This window comes from Triplophysa dalaica, chromosome 3 (genome assembly GCF_015846415.1).
Source record: "Triplophysa dalaica isolate WHDGS20190420 chromosome 3, ASM1584641v1, whole genome shotgun sequence".
Taxonomy (NCBI): Eukaryota; Metazoa; Chordata; class Actinopteri; order Cypriniformes; family Nemacheilidae; genus Triplophysa; species Triplophysa dalaica.
In genome coordinates this window covers 7,552,238-7,574,414 of record NC_079544.1, presented here as the reverse complement: position 1 = coordinate 7,574,414, position 22,177 = coordinate 7,552,238, and the positions used below count along the sequence as shown (strand labels likewise).

The window sequence follows — 22,177 nt, the reverse complement described above, 5'->3', positions numbered from 1 at the left end:
ATTGTAAACTGATCTTCACCACAGAGCATCACAATCACCAGGCAGGCGTAACTGTACAGAAAATGAAGGGTGTATTTTTGGAGTCAAGTCAAGCAACAAATTCCATAAGACACGTCCCACCAGCTGACAATGGAAATCAGCCTTAATTCATTTAGTCTGATTCATTCAGCAGTTTTGCAGAAGCCTTGAGGGCCCAGTGCTGGCCTGGGTAGAACTTCAGTGAAAGGGATCCATGTCATCACATTGTGGACTTCATTCATCGAGATTCATATGAAGGAATCACACTAATCTAACTCAATGGTTGGGTAATATGGTGCTCTTGGACGGAAAAACAAGATCATTACGTTTAGTGTTTTGACACTAATTTATGCAGATAACCAAAAACCTACTATTATAATACGCCTTTTGCTGCCCTCTACTGGTTACCAAACGTAGCGACCTGCAAACATTTAGTCAGACTTTACATTGCAGGTGTAATTTATATGAACGATATACAAAGTGTTTGCTTTGTATAAAATGCTTTATCTATTTTTTTCACCATGTATTTATGATACATATATAAATCATGCTGTTTTTATTTGCTGTATAACTTTCATTTTTACTTTACATTAGCCTAATCCTCATATTTACCAAAGTGTGAAAATACGTCAGTAGATATTATTATTTATATTACTCTATTCAAAACATTATTCAAAATATTTCATTTGCATTATTATTCCATATTTTGATGAGTTCGCAATCACAATTAATTTAAAATGTAATAGAAATAAGACAAAAATGAGTAAGTAATCCAAAGCAAAGTGGAAAAGAGACACGGAAAAGGAAAAACAAGACATTGCAGCACCCAGAGAACACATCATTGGGAGGGGAAACACACTATTACAAACAAATGGCCTCTGGTCACATAAGCTAAAGCTTTCCTTCTGAATAATCAGAGAAATTAATTAGTCAGAGTTGGCAGCAGATGACAGAGGCTTAAATGACATATGGCAGTTTGATTATGGGTGCGTTTTGGTTATCCTGGAGAAAGTGAGAACATCCAGTCTCCACAGAAATAAATTGAATAACAAATCAGTCTAACAGGGTTTTACTTGATGTTCTTGATAGTCCGTGTATAAAATGTGTAGAAGTTTGGCCATGTCTTGTAGTTTTCTATAGAGGGCAGTAGCTGACCAGGCGTGTCATGATTTGTACATTCATACCTATGACCTCTAACTGCCTGATTTAAAATGCTGTTTACGTGAGAGAGCACATAAAACTATGCATTTCACTAGTAATAATGAAAAAAAAATCTTATTGAAATACATAAGGTTAATGTATAACTGGGTTATTCTTGCCCTAAGACTTTAGTCTTTCTGTAACGTAATAAAAGCTTGTGTTGTTTCTTAATTTAAGAAAATATGTCTGTAAAACAGTACTGCATACCTAAAAGAACTTGTTAAACTCATGAACATAAACATTTAATTTACTACTTGACTTTTTTAACACTTTGTGAAATGCCGATATATGCATACATTGACTGTAGGGTATGTTGTTTTATCAAACCAACCAATAAAACATAACAGAATGTAAAATCCATTGTTAATGCTTTTTCAACACATATTGCTTTTTCACCACATGATATCACTTCCTGGATGATGATGTCATAAAGAAAAACGGAAAGAGTTAAAGGGAAATTGCAATACATATTGTTTTGTTTTGCTTGTTTTTTTCGGAAACTTTTTTTTAATCAAAAAGGCTATGAAATTAACTTTTTAATTATTAATCATAATAGTTGTTTCAGTTGTTGTAACTTGCATAAAGTCACATCAGTTCTTGTCACTGGCTAAATTGCTTGACTATCCAACTTAGTTTTTCAGCATTTACTGTGTTAATCCTTGTTAATGTAAGTGCCTGTCAATACAGTTATTCATGTTAGTTCATGGTGCATAAACGTTAACAGTGACAACATTTGGTTTTAATAATGTATTAATAAATGCTGAAATTAACAGGAATTAATAATAACAAATTCTGTAGAAGTATCTCATTGTTAGTACATGTTAGCTAATGCATTAATTATAACACCCTAATATTCTGCGAGGAACCTGGGGGTGATTTTCGTCGACTAGCTGAAATTCACCTCCCACATCGCAGCAACCTTTCGAACTGGCAGGTATGTGCTCTACTACAACATCAGGAAAATCAGGCCGTTCCTGTGGAAGTATGCCCTTCAGCTTGTCCAAGCTGTGGTCAGATCAAGACTGGACTACTGCAATTCTCTACTGGCCGGCATTCCAACCTCTGACACTGGCCTTCAGAACGACAACGGCAAATTCGCTCATCTACCTTAACTCAGTGTTCCAGGTCTGAAAATGAGTGATGCCAGGTTGTTCCATCACAGCGAGGCACCAAATCGCTTGCAAAAACCTTTCCTTATTCGGTTCACCTTTGGTGGAATGAACTACCAGCCTCCATCAGAACTGCAGCATCCTTCATACGTTTCAAAAAACAGCTCAAAACATACCTGTTTCGCATTTATTTGACTAACCAATAACTCTGTAAGTCTGTCAAAAAAAAACTTTTGTTCATTCTCTCCTTTGCTTACTCCAGCTTTAATCCTCCTAGTAGCTGGCCTTGTAAACTAACGGTACTGTTTAGCGTCTTGACAAAATGTTTATATAGTCTCCTACTTGTAAATCGCTTTGGATAAAAGTGTTTGCAGAATTAATAAATGATAATGAAATCTTATTGTTAACAAATAGCACCTTATTTTGAGGTGTTACCAAGAAGTTGGTCATATTTTAAGTGGTGGCTTACCAACACCTTACCTTACCTCACCCCAAACCCTAAAATCACAGCTGCAAAGGCTAATTTTGCTAAAAATACGAGTTTCATGAAGTGGCAAAGCACTGATAAATGACTACTCTAAATCCCCGCCCGTAAACATAACGTCACGGAGTGAAGTCAGATCATTACAAAACATTTGAATGAGATCTAGGAAACAGGAATTCACATGAACATTGACATACAGTATATTAATGCATGAGAGATACCACGTATTAAAATAAGAAAAGGTTGTTATGTCACGAATTCCCTTGAGACTGTGTCAGACTATCAGATAATTTAGAAATCAGTGCCATTAGAAATAAGGTCCAAGTTCTGATGTTTCTCCTGATCCTGCTGGGATTTTATAATCCTGTTAATGGTCTTACATCAAACTGTGCCAAGAACCTGCCCAATGAGCTGAGATCTCCTAAAGCTAATGACTTTTAATTACATGAAAGGTCTTTTGTTCTCCGCAGCGACTTATTATGAAACAATGTGCAAATAGGCACATCATTTAAATGTTCATCGATAGATCCAAAGTGTTTATTACTGGGGACCATTTTAAGAGAAAAAAGAGAAATGTCATAAAATTAACAACTTTGACCACAGCTGTGTAGGGCTGATAAATAATTGTACTACTTTTTTCTAATTTAAGTGAAATAATGCCCACAATGTGCAGTTTTTAACCTGTGATTTTTGCTCAAGTTCGAGATTCAATCTTAGTTGTAATGGTTGCCATGTCTCTGTAAAGACATCCTTTATTATTTTGCCGAAACAGAATTGTGTGAGTCACTATCTTTGTTTGGATCAGATGAGCTTTGTGTGTCTCCGGATAAGATCTTTCACCATTTAAATCAAACAACTTTTCTTCAGAATGCATAGTGTCACAGTACTCTGAAAGTTTATATGTGCATAACTCTTCAGGTTACTAATGATTCACTCAGTAATTTGTGGTGATTAAAATGTTAATAGAAATGTTTTTTTTGTTCTCTTTAACCCCACAGTCTGTCCTTGCTGCAGTTGTCTGTAATCAAAGGTCTGTGGGAGAGAACATCAGACTCGTGGATATTAATGCAGGCTGTTAAGGAGTAGACATCATAGACTATATGAACGTGGGGGAGACTGGCCAGGACTTGGTATTAAGGTCCAGTTAATTTAAAATGGCTTTTTTAAATAATTTCTTTGGCACACAAGGATCAAGTCACTAACAGACGACCTACAAACCAGCTCCTATATGGTCACCACTCTGCATCGTCTCTGAAATTTCTAGCATCTTCAGTTATGGTGAGCTATACGTCTATGTGACTTATTCTCTCAATAGTAAAGTGTAGCTGGTCAAGTGGTTTTCCATTCAATTATTATAATTTTTGCATAATGTTATGACTTGCTAACTACCTAAAATGGTTTGCTTCAGAATAAATATTGCCTTGGATGGATGATTCTTAAAATTATCCTAAAATCAGAAATTTGTTCAACTGAAATTAGTTCTAGGCTCTTTTCTTGTTATTTCTTCGTAAATAATGTAATGTGTACCTGAGAGACTGAGGTACTGGTACATTACTAAACCAATAATGTACACTCCTTCACTTACTTAGGGAAGCCAGAGTGCCCTATTTTTGACCGTGACACACAGCTACACCATTTCATCCCCAGAAGATAATGAGGTGTCTATTTCATCCTGTGTGGTATAAGAAGGTGACATTTATATTATCGTGGCTAATGGAGAAGAAACACAGGGAAGACTACAGGCGGACTGGGTCTAAAAAGTGTCCATGGACTTCTTCGGCAGGGGCTGCCCACAAGACCCAGCTTCTGGGCAGCCCACATAACATAACATAACACACATAACATAACAAACTGAAGCACAAACCATTCTTTAGTACTATAGTGCCTAAATGTAAATGTTTTTTAAGATCTTTCATGCCACCTTGCAAAGCCAATAAAACGTTACACAGTAAAGGCCAGTAAAGAGTAAGCAACAAATCAAAATTACTTAAAAGCCTGCCTAAACATGTAAATGTAATATGAGGTAATGTATTTAAACTGACCATGACATGTCATGCGGTTTCTACATCAGTAAGATAACAAAGGGTAACGTGGATATGACCCCATTGACAGGTGACGGCACAGCCCAGAGTGACGTTTTAAGCCCTGTCCCAACTGGCACACTGCGGTCTTATTGGCCTACTCCGAGTCCACACTTGGTGACGTCAGGAAGTGCAAACCTATATAGCACCATGCACTAGTGCACAAGGGTACATAGGAGTGCATTTTGGGACAGAGTTGATGTCATCACGCCTAAAGAGCGACCAGTCTTTTCTAATCACTCTCGCGGTTCTTTGTTGTCATTCGCAGATCAGTCTGCGTAACGCCGCGTGAAGTTGACCCCACGTGTTGTCTCATTGTTGTTATTGGGGACAGGAGCTGCCGGTTTTCATAGTTCTGAATTTCATATGTTTATATGGCACCCGAGCAATAGATACTTATGTTTGTTATGCATTCATTTGGCACTGACGTAAATGCAACAGCTTGTGTATATTTATTTGCATGCACTTTACTTAATGAGCACAATGTGTTCTTAATATGCATATATGTTGTTATTTAATATTTCTCTATGATACAGAAGCTGTGTTGTTTAGCTTAACAGAGCCCAGAGAAAACTATAAATCTACAACAAAACATTTATTAGCATAAATGCACTGCATTAAACGTTTTTATTCTTGAATAGCTGACTTAATAGAAAATAAATAAGCAATGGTGTGAATAAGAAAGTAATTAATTAAATAATTTCGAATTTTATCAAATGTTTACGTATATGTCTGACATCCATGACACTCCTCCCATCCGTTCTGTGATTGGGCGTTCGCAAGGATTCCTGGGTAACGTTAAATAACGTCAGTTGAGTGCTAATCCATGCGGGTTTCGCTCGCTAGTAGACTTCTGAGTGCTGAAAAGTGAAATATAACACACTACGGACTCGTAGACTTGGCGAGTATGCGCAATTTTAATCCACGAGACATAGATATTTTAGATATTGCGGTAGATATTTTACCGCAAAATCGTTACAAATAAAATTTTGATGTGCAGAACTCAGGCAGATATACACCTTTTGTCGTCAGTTCAGTGTGTCTGCTATTTTATTGAGTTATTCCTGACGGGAGGCTTCCGTAAATATTTACCTTATACGTAAAGTTACGCTTCAACTAAGTTGAATGGTGCTGCTCAAAAATATTTAGTAATTCGTAACTTAGTGTCCATTTAAGTCAAAACTAGGCTTAGTTTTACGCACAGCTGGTGCAACCGGCCCCTGCTGGACTCTAGCTGGACTAGCCATGTCTTTGAGCCTTGTAGACAAAAATCAATAACCCACAAACAGCTCTGCTGAGGCGATACCTCACTTCCGTTCAATATAAATGTGCCTCGTCCCCTACACCTGTGGTTCTCAAACTGGGGGCCCGAAGATGGATCTGGGGCCCACAGATTTTGTGGCATTATATGAAATATAGAAATTCATCATAGATTTTATGCAATCAAACATAAAAAATTAAGAACACCAACCAAAAGAATTGATGTTCCACCATTGTATAACTAAATATGTTTTTGGTTTAATTAAATTCTAAGTTTAAGATTATAAATCTTCATTTAGGGGGCCGAAAAGCAATGCATTCTACACAAAGGGGGCCTTTCAACAAAAAAGTTTGAGAACCACTGCCCTACACATAATTTGAGTACAAAGATCAGTTAGGTGTATGTTTACATTTACATTTAGGCATTAGGCAGACGCTTTTATCCAAAGCGACTTACATTGCTTTATCCTATACATTTTAAATAGGTATTTGCAATCCCCTGGGATCAAACCCACAACTTTGCGTTGTTAACACAATGCTCCTACCACTGAACTACAGGAAAGCTACTGTATGTGTGTGTGTGTGTATTTCATCAAAGGCAAAGTAAATTAAGAGGAGGAAAACTAATTTCCTGATAACTTGGACAATCAGAGATAGAGTATCGCCTGTGCTTTAAAGAAGAAATCTTATAGTAAAAACGGCTTCGTCATCATGGAAGTAGTTCTAGATTTAGTGTCAGGAAACAAGCGGTTGTGTAATTATGCACTTTGGTGTGGAATTGTAATATTTTACGATTTAATAGTTTATGCATTGGTATGTTAAAATAATCTACATTGTTAAAAAATGAAATAAGTGAAATTGTACTGGTAAGTTTCTGCTAGGAAATTATGCATTAATGTTAAGGACCATACTGTTAACCCCTAAAACATGATGCAATCCCATATTCAAAATACACGTGAAACAACTATAAAAAAATCAATACGTAAAATCCCTTCATGTTAATATAGTTAATTGTGCCCCAGATTTTTACAGTGTGTCGTACTCGTAACACTTAAATGATCAAAACGATTGTTTGTGTCTCATTAAACTTCAAAAGCCAACTTGTTTTTTTAAAAGGTTGTCTATACCTGTCTAAACTGAAAACTGCTTGCACTGACACAACTTACAATACAGCAGTGCCATTGTTTTGTCTCAAGATGCACAACTGTAATGCTTGTTTGTAAGACATGTTTTTGAAAATTACTTAAATGTCCAAATTTAGCTAAAGCCTATACCTGGCATAAAATAATCCCTGTGCAGGAAACCCCCCCGAAGTGTCTGTTCGGCTTTTGGTCAAAACGAGGCAACACAGAGTGAGATCCAGTCAAATGTTTTAAGGAGGAAAATAAGATTGTCAGTGTCTCTGTGCCCTTTATATAACCTCATAGTAAGTTAAAAAATCAGACAGCAATTTCCGTTCTCATGCGACATCGGTGACAACATTGACTTGTCTGATCTGACAGGATTGCTGAATGTGTACTTTTGAATAAAAAAATCTCCACATCATTGCAGGCTCTGTCGACAGCCTGACAAATCATGTCACGAGATGAGATACCTCAAATCCCGGATCCTGAGTTTCCACAAGTCTGTTAGCTTTCATTCTCAGACCTCAGGCCTGAAAACCAAGGGCTGGCTGAAAATAAACACCTATTAAAGCCATTTTATTCTTGTTCTTCAGAGAACCATGACAGCATGAACTGCCTGGAACATGTGCTGGTGAGATATTATTGGACATAACAGATTAGAGCACACTAACCTATGACCGACACAATAATGTGCTTGAGGGGGTAAGATGACATGGGCATCACCCAATTGTTGTGATGATAAAATACACTGCATGTGCTTTTTTGAGGATGTGGATTATCTTTTCTTTATTCTGTGAAACAAAATGGAAACTCAGCAAGGTTCAGTCTTGTTTTAATGTTATTTAATATTAGCTTGCCTGTCAATAAGCCAACAGTATATGTTTATTCAATGTAACCCAGAGCTCAAACCCACAGAATGTTAATGATTATGTGAGCAGACCTCAGTTTATAACCCATTCCAATTAAAAACAGACTTCTGCGCAGTGTTATTAAACTCCCTTAAGAGCAGATAGTGCTTGTTAAATACAATCCTCTTCATCCGCAGAGGATTTGTGGTATGACCAATAATCTCATCACTCTTCCCATCATTTCTTCTGGTTTGCGTTGGAGTGATTCTGGAGGAAAAAGACTAATGGCTCAAATCAGCTGTTGAGGGTGGAACGCTTTGCTCCGACATTTAATGCATGAGTGATAAGTTTCTCTTTGTTGCTTATTTGTTGATGCAGGAAGTCTTCAGTGACAATTGCGTTGGATTGTTATTAAGAAAGTGGACATCTATTCAATTGGATTTTAAAATTGCCATAGTTATTGTTCATACATTTTAAACATGATCATTTGATAAATATTAATTGTTTTTCAAATTTACAGTAACTTGGTCAAAGTAACACATATTTAAAGAAACATTAGAGTCCCCATTGTGATCAACTGCATAGTATTGCAGCAATTTTCAGAAGGAAACTGAATATTAAATAAGAAAAATAAAGGTTGCGGCTTGTTTTTTCCTATGCAAATTGATTGTTTCATTCAGAAGCTACCTGACTGTTGTTCTGTCCAAGCCGTAATGATGTCATCAGCGAAAGATATCCTCAGAGGAGAGATACATTTTCAGATTTTAATTTCAGATTTTTTTTAGGATTGACTTTATAAATAAACTGTTACCAAATAGGGTAAAACTTTATTACACTTGGACATTTAAGACAGAAAACCAAAATGGAGCTTTAACATGAGATTAAACGAAGACAGCAGAGTGTCACATAAACCTCTATTATATTTATTTCCATAAATTAAAATGACTAAATTAAACATCATACAATATGATAACTTGAATGACCATCTGGTTACTGTTAATTATTCTAAACAGTTAATGTTACTCATGTACTAACGATTGTATATGCTAATGTGCAGTGATGTGCAGTGAAATCTCATTTATGAATCTCTTTAAGACAGACATACTCATTTCAGTAATATAAATGTTATCAATCCTAATTATTTACAAACTGATGTTCACATCATCTCTAAACTGAACCACAGGAAGGTGCGTGTTAGAGCTACAGGCAGCCTTTTACATACAGTATGAGTCTCCTCTCTATTCCTTCTATCTCTCTTTCTCTCTGCTCGAGTGTGTGGTTTAGCTGTGGCTCTGGTCTGCATACACACCAGTAGCAGGGCAACTGTCAAACAGCGATCATCTCTGCTGCTTCGCCGGTTATATCTGCATGCCGATTTAACAGTGGAGATTACCCCTGCATTATGAGTACTGTTTTACTAGCAACTGCACAAGTAGATTAAAGCCTGATGCTTGCCTGCCGCTGGATTAGAAGGATCATTTCTGCGAAGCGTGAGAAGTGATTAAAGAGGCAGAAGACCAGACAGTTCATTGGTGGGTGTCCAAAAGAACTTTCCTTTCTGCGGTGTTGTCTCACAGCAACAGCGTGATGTGTGTTTTGGAGGCGTGATCTTTCTTCATCTTTGGTCTCATTATTGTGTCTCAAGCTGCGCATATGCTTCTATCCAAGATGTCCTGAACTGCTTTAATGGTGACAACTAACTTCAAACGCCAGCTTTCTTCAGGACAAGAAACAATGAACTTCATTAGAGAAAAACAGTAGTGCGAAATTTGCACAGGTGTGCGCTTGAGTGTGAACTTTGGGAAAAAGCTTAAGGAGAACTTGGAGAGATGTCCAAACCTTCACGTCTGGTCAAACCTTCCAAGCAGTCCCGGAAGGAACCTGCAGGGAATCGCTCTCACATGCTGGTAGTTGGAGAAAGATTGATGAGGGCTGGCAGTGAGGGCAACCTGGTGAGATCCAAACCACCTCAGTACCAACAGACATCACCTAAACTGGGTTCCCATCCAGGTACAGGTATATATTACTATCACCATTTGACCTATTAAGTGTTTCAATTTTTTGCATATCTTTTTTCTGTAATTGACAGACCATTTTCTAATACAGTAGATACAAATAAGATGAATATCATCCTTCATTGTTCAATTGTCAGCCATACAGTACATGCTTGCAGACACACACACAGACACATGACACAGTTCTGTCATGATTGTAGATTTACCGATCTGAGAAGAGTGGTGGGCTACTGAATGGTATGCCTGACTACAGCACATGACTTGTATGGTTTGGCTGATACCTTTCAATATGGGGGGATTAAAACTCCAGTCTGCATAGTTGCATTGCGCTCATCATCACATTCTCTCACATCTCTTGATCTTATCTGTGCTAATACAACAAGCGACTCTCAGACAGATTCACATACTTTGCAAATTCAACTGGCGGCCCTATTGGAAATTTCGCTGGCACCATTAATATACAAAATAATGCAATCTAAAAATATTGATGTTAAATTAGAAACTGACCTTCCGTTTTTGGGCAAGAAATTTAAACTTCTATTTAAGGATTATAAAGTGCCCATCCATCACTGACAGTGTTTCATTTGGCGCCTTTGCAGCACATTCACAATAAAGTTGAATATAAACATCCCAACAAAGAGGGATGAACCCAACCGTTGGATTAAATTAACCCAGAAATAGTTGAGATTAACCCAGCTCTTGAGATGAATACAACTCAATGGCTTTGTGGGTCCCTTTTGACCCAATGCTGGGTTGAAAATCCAACATTTTTAGTATGTAGTTTAATAAATTAACATGTCCAAACAATAGTATTTATGTGCTTCTGTGCATTTTATGTTAGCTAAATGAACATGTCTCAAGATGGCTTCAAAAAGATTGCTACTGTGCGATGCTCAGAGAGACGTGGCCTTGTTGCAGTAGTTGACTTGAACGTTTTGACAGTGCGTTTGGGCAAAAGTTTACAGGAACTATCACCGATCTAATTGGGTCACTTTAGAAACCACATGGTTGCTAATGGGTACAAGGAGCTCGAGTTCAGACTTCACAAGTCAATTCACATCAAATCTGAGAATGACTTTGTCTTGTGCTGTGGGTCACTGCATGCAGAACATCATGTCGTATAGAATCTATTTAAAGTAAAAATTAACAAATATGACCAGTTTGACCTTAAAGGTCCAGTGTACAAAATAAAGCGGCAACTAGTGATAAGGATCTGAATTGCAACCAACAACTAACTCCACCCCTCCCTTTCAAAGCACCGTGGTGGCTGACACAGACGATATCATCACGTTTTTGCTTCTTCGCCGAAGAAGATTAAGTATTCACAAAACATGCTCTGTAGAGCAGTTTGTCCGATTAGGGCCGCTGTAGAAAAAACATCCATGCAAGGGGACTCGCAGTGTATGGAGATCGAAATAACTCATTCTTAGGTAATAAAAACATGACACTTCGTGATGTTAGGTCTTTATACACCTCTTGCATTTCTGTCAGTAGATACTCCAAAAAATTACACTTTAAAACCATGTAAATAATTTTTACTTTAAACCCATGTAAAATAAATAAAGTAGCCTGCATTTTTAGGTTTCTACAAATAGATGGCGATAGAGAGGAACATTGCATCACAAAAAATATTAAAATATTTTACTTTCTGGATTCAAACAAAAATAATGTCCTTTCAATAATATATTCATTTTTTGTTAAAGAAATCCCCTTATAATTGTATTCACCGGTGCATTGCTCTTGTTTCAGTGTTTAATTTGCACTTATTTTGTACATGGCTTATTCACATTATCAATTACATTATCAATCATTCAATTGCCTGAATGATTTTCTGCCACACTGCTCTGATACGTTTGAGAGACAGATTTAGTGTCTCAGATTGAAGGAACATGACATTTCCACGAGCAAAGAACACAACACGCGTGGACTCCTCTCTAACCTCAGAGGCTCCAACAGTGCTGAAAGAGATTTTTCAAAAAATCAGCAGCACCACAAGACTTGATGACCTACCCAAGGGTCATTTTAAAGCCTCTTTTCCTTTGGCTATCTACGCACTGAACCGCATTTCATTACGCCTTGGACTTTACTTAAATTTGCTCCTAAATTGCATTTTTATAGGTGCGCCGAGGCATCACCCATGTCGTGTAAATGTATGCTTTTTTAATAGCAAACACCACCACCTCTCTTTTATTGTTGAAATATGTCCTGACATCCAACCGACCTGTCAAGGGAAAGAAGAACACAGGTTAAACTGCTTTTTTCGAAAATGAGAATTTGCTGCACTGTGCTGTTTTATTATCACAAAATATAGCTTATAAAATACTCTTGATGTTGTGATAGATTTCGTGAATGAAATGAGAAATATGTTTCAAAAGCGAGTGATATTTATCATAATTAGGCGGTGATGGAGAAGTGGGTGGAGAATGGTCTGCTGGGTTAGAGATTATCTTTTAAACTGTGTTATTGCTCTGCGGCTGCACAGAAAAATTTTCTCAAAAAAATCTCATGGTATGAATTCTTTCACTTTGTTCATTTCTGCCGAGTTAACACCAATCAAAGCCTGAAACATAAACAGGCTGTTTGAGAGGTGATGCGTTCCTTAAAGAGATGCTTGGCCTTAGTCTAAAAAAGCATTCAAAACTGTGTAGTTTAGGTTTTAATGTCAAAGCTTAAAATTGCTCACTGTCAGACCTAAACTTACATGACTGCTTATTGAGTTTCAAGGCCTTTTCATCTTGCAAGTCTACTTTAGAGCTGTAATTCTCTGTAGTTATATAAACCCTCTGAATCTGTCTCTACATCACTAATTTAATACAGGAAAGAGCCAGATCTTTGTGTGACATTACGTCAACGTAATCTGCAGGAAGCGATATGCTCTGACATCAGTGTGATCTCACGCAGGATGTGCGCTTGTCTTGTTCCATTCCCATCTACTGCCCTGTCTAACTTCATTTATGTCCCCTTCCTCAGCTCAGCAGTGTGGCAGTCATAGTTTCTCCACATCTTCTAAGCAAAATTGCACTGTTTTTAAAATGTAGTTTAACAGAATTTTGCTCTTATTTTTTACAGATCATACAAGAATAATGTCCAAAATACTGTAAATATAATGTTTTATTAATAGCGTTTTTATTGCATTTTTGAAATACAGTCAAAAATTCTTAAATTACAAGAAAAAAAATCAAATTTATAAGAAATACAGAAAGCCATGTCATTTTACAGAAAAAAACGGTTATTTTAGAGAATATTTCTGGCGCCCCATCTGCCAAAAAAGTTTTTTACTGGATTGTGTCCACAGTCCAGAAAACACATAACAACCACCTTAACAAAAACCCAAATAGCTTGGGTGAATTGATAACGCCTTTTAAGGTGGACCAGTATTTGTTACTTTGCTCATTGGCATGTTCTTCATAGAAGAACTTCAGTGGCTTTGTTACAGGTTCTCGTCTGCTTGCAATTTTCCGAGAGTGATTTGAAGTTTAAAGCAATTGCTGCTTTAGGCACGCATACCGTCTAATCTTTAATCTCCTCAAGGTTTCCCAGTTACTGTGCGGTAGCTGAGCCCACCAATATGCTTTCTGTTGTCAGAATCAAGATTGCTTAAAAATCTAGAAGGTCAAGATCCACACACACCCACAACAACAACAAAACTGCCCGTAATGAGACAATGAGGTCATCTGGAGAGAGCAGCTCCTTCTTAAAGGACATTTATTTCCACCTCATTATAGTCGGGAAGGAATACAGAAATGTTTGTATACTAATATTGTTGAGAATTTAGTCCTACGTTGTTATTATTTCTTTTCAGCATTTTACTTATTTGGTAATATAAAGTTAGAGAAACACATTATTAATCATTTCGTAGATGTCACGGAGTATCAATTGAATGTGAGTAGCCAAGAGTAAAATATTGCGTAAGTGACATTTCTTCCTCATTCGCAGTAACAAGAATTAAAGCAGAGTTTTACTTTTTAAATGTCACATACTTTAAATGATACAACAATATTCATTATATTGTCGTTATATGGTGGTCTGTTTTTCTAATATGCCTTAAACTAATAACAAAAACTAAAATAAAAGCGTGTGTGTGAGTGTGTATGTGAGTGAGTGCGTGTGTGCGTGTGTGTCTGAGTTTCATTTCACAGCAGTAAACAGAGGTGTGTAACGTGTCATTTTTATGTTTAACTGAATCTATCCTTTGAGATTACTGTAACGCAAAACTGTTAAATCACAGACGTCTAGGTGTCCCAGAAGGGCATCACCAAATTGATTTAACTGAAGGCAAGCAAACTTGATCTAAAGTTAGATCTGTCGCTGTTCTCTTTAGTAAGATGTTTGGTTTCTTCATGTTTTAACCCGTGTCTTGGTTCCTTGTAATGTTTTGATAGCTTATTAATGTCTCCTAGCTCTGAATCATAAGGTTAAGTCTTTGTAAAGGTCATTTAATTGTGATGCTAAATGCATCCCCTGTAAAACAATGTTTTCACTGTAGACACATGAGCCAAAGGCTATAATCATGAGCATTTTTCGGCTGCAGGGGATAAATTATGCTTCTCAGCTTTTTAATCATGAGAATTTTCCCTTGCTTAATAGACTGCCCAGAACTGCTGGTAATTTGGTACGGTGCCTTCAGTCGACAAGCTGGTGGGAATGATGTCATGTCTTGGCCAGGTTCCCTCCTGCCGCCTCTATTAACCATCACCTCATCTCACACAACTCCTTGCCGCATCTTTGAGCTTGTTATATCCTGTCGGAGCCTGTGAACAGAGGTTTGGGCGAAGAGTAGAGGAGAGATCTTTCCCATGACCATAATGAATTTCTCCTGCTCTGTTCTGTGCTATTTGCGATGTGTGCTGTACGCATTCAGTGTGTAGTGAAGCATCCCAGCGCAGCGGTCCAGAGGACCCTGCTCCGGGGCATAAGTGAACTAGATCAATCAGCTTGGTTTTGTCAACCCAGGAGAATCCTCCACCGCCCTCGCTACATCTGTGTCCTTCTGTGCACTGTGCAGCTCTTCATAAAGTCCCGTTTAGATGTAGCATCCTTTTGGAAGTCTTATTATTTTTAATATAAAAATGGGTGCTTTTTTTAATTAAGGGTTTGATTTCTTTCCATTTAAATGGGGTTAAGTCTCATTTTATGCACCATGATAGGATATCCCAGTGAAAACCTTTTTAATATCTTGAAAATAAATGAGATGAAATTAAACAGTTGGAAGACCCTTGCTGAAGTCAGCTGCTTCTCAGATGGTTTTCCTGTCCCTGGCATTCTCAAATGTGCTTCATTTAAAGTTTCATTGTACAAGATAGAAATAAACAGAGCCGAATGACACTGATTTGCAGTCAATTCACATGAAACCAAACCAACTCTGAAAGAGTTTGCTGAGCATTTATTTGTATCCTAGAAAAACCCTGATGTATTTAAACCTTCAGCAGTTGCCTTGGAAAAGGAAAAGCACTAGTGATGAGCTCAGAGGTGTAAACTTGGTACTGGCTCTGCTCGTGTTCCTCATCGGTTGAATAAAACTGAACAGCTCAGAGATTTTTATCTGTTACTGCTGTCTATCTAATGTTGCTGAAAGAGCAATAACTAAAAATATAATGTCCTCTGGGCAGCCCATATAAATGTCAGTCTGGCTCATTGGAGTGTACATTTGGACTTTTGTTATATCTTTTTCTTTTAAATGTTAAATGCGGTTGGCAAAATGTGAACCAAATTAAGAAGAGTTCATCATTTGATGAGAAAAGTGCTTGTGAACTTGTGAAAGAATCTAAACCTTCAAGGCTTGTACACAGGTTATATGAAAAACACGCATAATCGTCATTTATAAATAAAGTTGTTTAATTGCACCCTTTTTAATATTTAGATTTTGGGGGTGTTTGCCTATTGCAGACAGTTTATTTTTGTGTCTTTTGACAGCAGCAGCAGCACAAAGGAGCCATATGATTATTAGAGGTTTTTGTAGCCAGTCTGTCTGCCTCTCTGGGTGCTGGGAAAATATTTGAGAAGATTCAAGCTCTTATGTCTTTGAATAAACATTAATTGGTTGCAAAGTTTGTGTCAGAATAATACTCGGCTTTCTAAGCTTCTGATGATATTTCATATGTTTCATAGTATCAAATTAAACATTAAATCTCTCACATCAGTGTTTCCCCGCAACAATTTTCAAAGTTTCAAATGGTTTATTTGCTATTTACACAGCTAAAAAAAGACTTTCCTACTACTTAACTGATAATGATATTTAGATTGATAAACATTTACATATCAATAATATATATATATATATATATATATATACAATGTAGAATTTATGAAAAAATCTGTCTGTTTACAATATACACTCACCTAAAGGATTATTAGGAACACCATACTAATTCTGTGCTTGACCCCCTTTCGCCTTCAGAACTGCCTTAATTCTACGTGGCATTGTGCATTGATTCAACAAGGTGCTGAAAGCATTCTTTAGAGATGTCGGCCCATATTGATAGGATAGCATCTTGCAGTTGATGTAGATTTGTGGGATGCACAAAGCTCCCGTTCCACCACATCCCAAAGATGCTCTATTGGGTTGAGATCTGGTGACTGTGGGGGACATTTTAGTGCAGTGAACTCATTGTCATTGTTAAGAAACCAATTTGAAATGATTCAAGCTTTCTGACATGGTGCATTATCCTTCTGGAAGTAGCCATCAGAGGATGGGTACATGGTGGTCATAAAGGGATGGACATGGTCAGAAACAATGCTCAGGTAGGCCGTGGCATTTAAACGATGCCCAATTGGCACTAAGGGGCCTAAAGTGTGCCAAGAAAACATCCCCCACACCATTACACCACCACCATAATTGCATTAATGAGAAATTGAACAGGTGTTCCTAATAATCCTTTAGGTGAGTGTATAAAAGAGGATACACACCACTAGTCACAAGTTCGGAAACACTTACTCACTTATTTATATGTATTTTTTCAGCTTTTAAAAATATAACTCATCAAAACTATTAACCTGAATTTACATTAATCTGTAACTATTTTATTTTAGGAGATGGCTAATTTGTATGAGTTTGTACTTTGTGATTTCTAGAAAAAATAAAGTTTCACCCTTATGTCACTGGCACGAAAGCCAATTATACTGAAATTCAAAATGATGTTATATTTTATCTCTAAGTTTCCACCCTTTGACTTGTGTTTGCAGTCAAATTTGCTGTTTACTAGAATTTGCAGAACTTATTGCAGAATTATTGAATACATTTCCATCTATGCTGGACTATTGTGTGCTCTTTATACATTATTTGGTCCAAGTAATCCATTTTTAAAAATGAATATCATTTTGATATGTTGGGACAAGTATATTTTTGTCTACTCAAGGAATAAAAAAAGGCATACAACTTGAAACTTATTAATAGAAAGATTTTAGTCAAACATTTTGAAACGTTTAACCTTTAACCGGTATATTTATGTATTGTATCTAAAATTGGAATCAGTTATGTTTTTCTGTCTAATTGTATTACCAGTATTATACTATTGATTTTTTTGTTGGGATGGACAGGAAGAGAAGGAAGGCTGGAGGAACCAGCTGAGGAAATTGGTGATTAACCCCAGCAAGCAAGAACCAAGCTGTCACTTCCAATTCCCGCAAACAATGGGCAGGTGTTAGAAACATAATATGAAAAACAAAGAGGCGCGGAATTTTTGACATCTTCTGACAAACATCTAGTTGTTCCTCTTCTTTAAGGAGGGGTCGGGGGAGATGTAACACAATCTGACCTGCAGCTTTAAGCATTGTCAAACGTGCTGTTGAAACGTCCGTTGTTGTCTGTTCGGGGTCAATGGCAGGGTTTGTTGCTGAAAAACTAGCCTCTTGCTGAAAGAAACATGATGGAAACCTCTCCCAGCTTCTCTGCGTTCTTTGTTTTAAAGGCCTGATGCCGTAACCTAAGCACACTTTAGAAACACCACAAACATAAACTTAAGTTTCCTTTTTAGTCAGTGATCCCTTTTTGAACAATTGCTAGGTAAAAGGTTCTGGAATACAGATGCTATTAGTCATTCAATAGACCCTCCTCTTTACTGCACCTCAGACACACACACACTGACTCACATAAACTTAAGCTGTGTGGTGCAGAGAGTAGATCCAATGGACTGAACAGTGGGCGAGACACTCGTATATTTAATAGAGTGAGGTAGTGTGAATTTCACACCGATCAGGATACACATGCAAACTGACTCAGAGGACATTAAGAGCTGGTGAGTGTTTGTATAGGGGCTGAACTGCCTCATGCCTCAAGTAATTTATGTGCACACTTTTCATAAAAATAGGGACACTTATTTCTCAGGTTTATAGCTGCTTCAGAACTATTTTGTAGAAATGAAACTTGTGTGATGTGATTTGTATTGCATGCTTTAACCAACAGAAAGTTCAGTTGTGCTGCTTTTGTTGAACCACTGTAAAGAATGAGGTTTTTCTGTATACTGTGATATATAGCTAATATTTTCCTGGCTCAATGACATGATGTATATCCTGATGAAATCGTTTGACTTTGTACTTTAGTTCTCTATACCTGTCGAGTTGTAGAATGCTGAGTAAATCAGAAGAGTAATTTAACACTCGGCTTTATGAAGTATGTGACATTATTTAAACAACACTTCAATAAGTTTGAGCTAGGAATTGGGAAGTATCAGTCCAGCAGTTATATGACGACAAGCTGTGTTGTAATAGTTTAAGTCCTTACTTTTCTTCTAAAGAGTTTTGTTTGTTTTACAATTTGCAACTTTTACAAAGGTGAGCAGAGTTAAAAATAATACACTTTAGTGGATGGAAATTTCACTTTGAAATCAAAATTTCAAGGGTAATGTTTGGTTGGATGTTGGTGGATACGCTCTGCAAATTACATTGTGTGTGACATCACAATCTCACGGGAATTTAAAACTATTTTATGAGGTTGCTATTTTGTATGAATTGGTACAATTTTAATTGCATGTTTAAGGTTATTTTAAGGTTTAAGGTGTTTTACGATATGCTTTTGCGGCAGTGATGTTAGATTTAGGGGTGGGGATTAGGGGAGGGGCTTCGTTGTTGCATTCTTTTGAAAATTGTATGTTGTTGTACAATTGACATCGTACAAAAACAAATTATCCAACTCTTAAAATAGTTACGAATTCCAGTGAGATCAGGTTGGATATGGCTATATTTTTAAGGCTTGTCAACATAGCAAAAGTACCTGCGCTGTACTCTAACCATCTCGCCTGAAATGAAACTCATTATCTCTGTCAAAAACAATAACTAAAATTGTTCCTTTGACGTATACAACACGATAACCACATTATAAATGTTGTTATCATTATCATCAGTTGGATACTTTAATGTGACGTGTATCCCTGTCACAACCAACATAGCTTACAATATATAAAAGGAGCTTGAAAATGATCAAGCTGTTCCAGGTAAATTATTAGTGTCAGTAGTGAGCTGGGTATGCAGGAGTAACCACACACACAACTGTCATAGTTCTGAAATCAAGGTTCAGCCCTTTTGGTTCTAATTTGACGTTTGTGCTGCATCAACAGCGATTTGAGTCCCATTTGTCGTAATGGTTTAGAATAGAGGGCTTGACTGTGGGCCAGCTAAATGGTCTATAAAATAGCACTGGTTGATGAAGCTTAATTGTTGTTGAGGTCTGCTGAAATGCTGATGGCCGTGCGTCAGCCCAAATCCTTTCAGCCGAGGCATTTGTGCGAGCGGGCGCTGGATGGGATTCATTCCACCGCTTTGCTGACTTTGGGGGGATTTGTGTTGGACGTGAATGTCCCAGCGCTGAGTTAGAGAGCAGGGACATCCGATATGATCAACAACAGGCGTAGGGGTTTAGACTCAGCGGACGGGATGAGGGAGTGAATGAAATGTGACAGTTTTGTTATTTCAGTTAATTTACAATTTACAAAGTCATTTGGGATTGCACAATAAAGAGCAACTGGCTAGTTTACGGTATGCAACTGGCGTATTCTATAATTGGCATATTCTAGAATTCTATGATTGTCTGATTTTTGGAGTATAAACTGTATTTGCAAATAGTTTATGCTGTACCTTTCGATGTTACAATTTCCTTTAAAAACATATCTTTGCAATGGAAGAATTTATTTGCACGACATCTGCTTTTGCTTTCAGTCTATTGGTCTAAAGGTAAAGCTCAAGCCCAATAAACAATGTGATCTGAATTCTTGATCAAACCTAAAGTAGGTGCAGAATAAATTCATCCAGGGCATCATACGTGCAGATGCTGCGCTTGCCTGCTCACATTTCTTACTTATTCTGAGTGTGTTGTGATGTACACTAATGAGCTCTCTGTGCACATGTCCATACTCTATATTCCTCCAGAATCCTTAATTAACTGAGTTCCTGCTATATCATCCAATAAGCTTTTTTGTTGTTGTCATTTATTTTTCTTAACAGAATTTTTATCTAATTTTTGAGCTGCATATTTGATAAAACAACTAGGCCTATTACAAATATGATAAGGAATAATACATGGCCTGTATGAATTGTCAGATTTGTAAGGTTGTCAAAGCATTTTACTCTGTTAGTTTTAGGAGAGCTGGTTTGGATTTATTCTTGAAATCTCTGTGTGTTTTTATTATAAAATGATAAAAGCAGGAAAAACAGTCAAGGACAAATAAATGGAAAGAGTTGGGGCTGGGCTGGGTGATATTTCCTGACTGCTGGTGTTCATGTTCTGTCAGGATAATGGAAGATTCCAGTGCTATCCACTCATAGAATAGCAGGAAAGGTGCCAAACATGTAAACAAGATTATTTTGTTTATAGCCTACAGTACTTTACTACCATGCTCTCAAACCATAGCCATATAAATCAATGTGTTCATGTTTTTTAAATATTTGCAAAACTAGAGAAAAAATAAGATGGTAACCCTTTACAATAAGGTTGTATTTGATTCTGTTAGTAAATGCATTAGCTAATGTGAACAGATACAGTAGATAGATTTTCAGTTTGTATTAATCTTTGTTCATGCTAATCCCAATATACACAGTATATGCATTAACCTCCATTTGGTTAATTTTTTTTACTTTAAGGTATATTGTATAAAATGTGACAGCATCAAGCAGTGAGGTTGAAACTTGCAACCATTGGCTCACTCCACTGCTCCCGCCTTTCTTTCAAAGCACTACGGTGGCTGACACAGCACTAAGATGTCGTCATGTTTTCGCTTCTTTGCCAAAGGAAATAACGAATTTAGGAAATGTGTTCTGTAGAGCAGTCTGTCTGTTTAGGGCTACTGTAGAAACAACATGGTGAATTATATGTAAGGGTACCCGCGGTGTATGTAGATAAAAATAGCTCATTCTTAGGTAATAAAAACAAGGCTTCATTATGTAAGGTCTTTATGCAACTCTGAAGACATAGTTATGTATGTTACTTTGCATTTCTTTCAATAGATCCTCTAAAAAATTACACATTGGACCTTAAAACCAATAGTATTTTAATAGTCAGACTCCAAACATTGGATTTCCGTGCTCATGCTAAGGATATGTAAACATGACAGAACACAGAGTTACAAAGTTTGTTGGAAGTTTTTGACTTTCTGAAAACTGTAAGCTCTGTGTGTTTGAACAGTGTGGTTTAAATAGGCTGTAGCAACACTGAAAGAATGTGACTTTTGACCATTAACACTTTTTATTGGCCAATAGGTTTCCATAGACACTGTCTACAGTTGTTACGTGTGGATAGGTAGACAAACAAGGAGAGGATCCAAATGCAGTTAAATATTAATTTTGAAAAAAGTCCACAGAGTGACATTACACCCACGGCGAAATAAGTCCAAAAACACAGGAGAGCATATACAACATAAAAGGTACAAGAATTTACACTAGACAAAGGATACACTGGGGTTTATATACACAAACCTGGGAGACAATCAACAAGGAACCAATGAACAGAGCTACAAATGACTACAAAACAGGACTGGAAGTCAAAAGAAAAAAGCTAAATGTACAATCTACCAGGGAAAACAGAGGTTGCAGAGGTTGACCTAGGCCGTGGT

The 22,177-nt window shown here is 37.1% G+C and overlaps 1 protein-coding gene across 4 annotated transcripts in view; it reads left to right on the top strand.

Moving 5' to 3' along the window:
• The first annotated feature begins 18,247 nt into the window (after positions 1 to 18,247).
• Positions 18,248 to 22,177, top strand: part of si:ch211-207d6.2 (sickle tail protein homolog) — a 45,181-nt gene continuing 41,251 nt past the window's right edge. For all 4 annotated transcript variants that reach the window (XR_008906155.1, XM_056742505.1, XM_056742502.1 and 1 more), the window contains exon 1: positions 18,248 to 18,373. The gene's annotated coding sequence lies outside the window, so the exon portion shown is untranslated. The remainder of the gene's footprint in view (positions 18,374 to 22,177) is intronic.